Source organism: Hordeum vulgare, chromosome 4H (assembly GCF_904849725.1).
Source record: "Hordeum vulgare subsp. vulgare chromosome 4H, MorexV3_pseudomolecules_assembly, whole genome shotgun sequence".
Classification (NCBI taxonomy): Eukaryota; Viridiplantae; Streptophyta; class Magnoliopsida; order Poales; family Poaceae; genus Hordeum; species Hordeum vulgare.
This window is the reverse complement of record NC_058521.1, coordinates 431,836,128-431,838,805: the sequence shown is the minus strand read 5'-3', so window position 1 is coordinate 431,838,805 and position 2,678 is coordinate 431,836,128.

The window sequence follows — 2,678 nt, the reverse complement described above, 5'->3', positions numbered from 1 at the left end:
TTCACATTGATATCTATTAACGGGCATCTCCATAGCCTTTTGACACGCCGAGTCAATGTGACCATCTCCTCCTTTTTTGTCTCACAACCACCACCACACTCTATTCCACATATAGTTGTAAAGGGTTTGTGAAAGTAAGAGTGCGAAAACAATTACTTGGCCAATACCGCAGTTGTGCATGATTTAAATTAGTTGTGTGGGGATGATGGAGCATAGCCAGACTATATGATTTTGTAGGGATAACTTTCTTTGGCCTTGTTATTTCGAAAGTTCATGATTACCTTGATAGTTTGCTTGAAGTAATATTGTTTTCATGTCAATAGCAAACTATTGTTTTGAATTTTACGGATCTGAGCATTCATGTCACACGAAAGAAGTTGCAAAGGACAGCTATGCTAGGTAGCATTCCACATCAAAAATTCAGTCTTTATCACTTCCCTACTCGAGGACGAGCAGGAGTTAAGCTTGGGGATGCTTGATACGTCTCCAACGTATCTGTAATTTTAATGGTTTCATGCTATTATCCTGTCAAACTTTGGATGTTTTGTATGCCTTCTATATCTTTTTTGGGACTAACCTATTAACTCAGTGCCAAGTGCCAGTTCCTGTTTTTTCCATATTTTTGACCCTTTTCAGAGGAGGAATTTAAATGGTGTCCAAACGGAATAAAACTTCCGAAAAGATTTTTACTGAAACAGAAGAAGATCGAGAAGCTTGAGAACCAAGGCAGGGGGCCACCAGGGACCCCACAAGCCCCCTAGCCGTGGCCAGGAGGGCCGCGCCTCCCAGGCTTGTGGGCTCCCTAGGCCACCTCTTCCCTAGGTCTTTCGCCTATATATTCCCAATAATTCCAGAAAAAATCAGGAGATCACCGAAAGTACTATTCCACCGCCGCAAGCTTCTGTCTCCGCAAGATCCCATCTGGGGCACGTTCTGGTGCCCTGCCGGAGGGGGGATTCGGATACGGAGGGCTTCTTCATCAACACCATGACCTCTCCGATGATGCGTGAGTAGTTCACCATAGACCTACGAGTCCATAGCTAGTAGCTAGATGGCTTCTTCTCTCTCTTGGATCTTGAATACAATGTTCTCCATGATCTTCATGGAGATCTATCCGATGTAATCTTCTTTTGCGGTGTGTTTGTCGAGATCCGATGAATTGTGGATTTATGATCAGATTATCTATGAATCTTATTTGAGTTTCTTCTGATCTCTCTTATGCATGATTTCATATCCTTGTAATTCTCTTCGAGTTGTGGGTTTTATTTGGCCAGCTTGATCTATGATTCTTGCAATGGGAGAAATGCTTGGTTTTGGGTTCATACCGTGCGGTGACCTCACCCAGTGACAGAAGGGGTAGCGAGGCACGCATCGTGTTGTTGCCATCAAGGGTAAAAAGATGGGGTTTTCATCATTGGATTGAGTTTATCCCTCTACATCATGTCATCTTGCTTAAGGCGTTACTCTATTCGTCATGAACTCAATACACTAGATGCATGTTGGATAGCGGTCGATGTGTGGAGTAATAGTAGTAGATGCAGAAGTATCGATCTACTTATCTCGGACGTGATGCCTATATGTATGATCATTGCCTTAGATATCTTCATGACTTTGCACGGTTCTATCAATTGCTCGACAGTAATTTGTTCACCCACCGTAATATTTGCTATTTTGAGAGAAGCCTCTAGCGAACACTATGCCCCCCGGGTCTACTTCACACCATATTTTCAGCCTTACACTTTTTCTTCGTTGCACTTTCCGCCTTCAGATCTCACTTTGCAATCAATCTTGAAGGGATTGACAACCCCTTTATAGCGTTGGGTGCAAGCTATTTTGTGTTTGTGCAGGTACTCTGTACTTGACGAGATTCTCTTACTAGATTGATACCTTGGTTCTCAAACTGAGGGAAATACTTACTGCTCTGGTGCTGCACCACCCTTTTCTCTTCAAGGGAAAACCAACGCAAGAAAGTCTCCGTCAACGAGTCAATTTCTGGCGCTGTTGTTTGAGAAGTAGCAATTTTCACGGCATTCAGAGAGATTTTATTTTCGAGGTACTTTTCTACGGGATGCTAAAAGCAGAAAACAGGGAAAACTAAACTAAATCTATCATTTTTCTTCTAAGAAACCGAAGGTGAAAGCTTGGAACAGAGGTTTGTGACTCCTCGATTCTTCCGTCTCATGGTCATTGAAATAAATCCGTCAATGAGGTTGATCAAGTCTCCTTGACAAACTTTTTTGAATGCAAAACAGAACGGAGAATTTTCGAATAGTCACTAGGTTACCTCAATGGGGATGTGTATATCCCCAACAAGCAAGTCATACTTCAGCTTAACAGTAGGTACAGGCAATCCAAAGCTCCCAATAAGAACCGATGAAGTTTTTCCGATAGCATTGATGCAATGTACTCAATATTGTTTCTTCGGAAAGTGCACTGTATGCTCCTTACCGTTGACATGGAAAGTGACATTGCCTTTGTTGCAATAAATAACAGCCCCTCGAGTGTTTAAAAAGGGTCTCCCAAGGATGACCGCCATGGCATCATCCTCGGGAATATCCAGGATAACAAAGTCTGTTAAAATAGTGACGTTAGCAACCACAACAGGCACATCCTCACAAATGCTGATAGGGAAAGCAGTTGAATTGTCGGCCATGTGCACAGAGATTTCACTGGGTGTC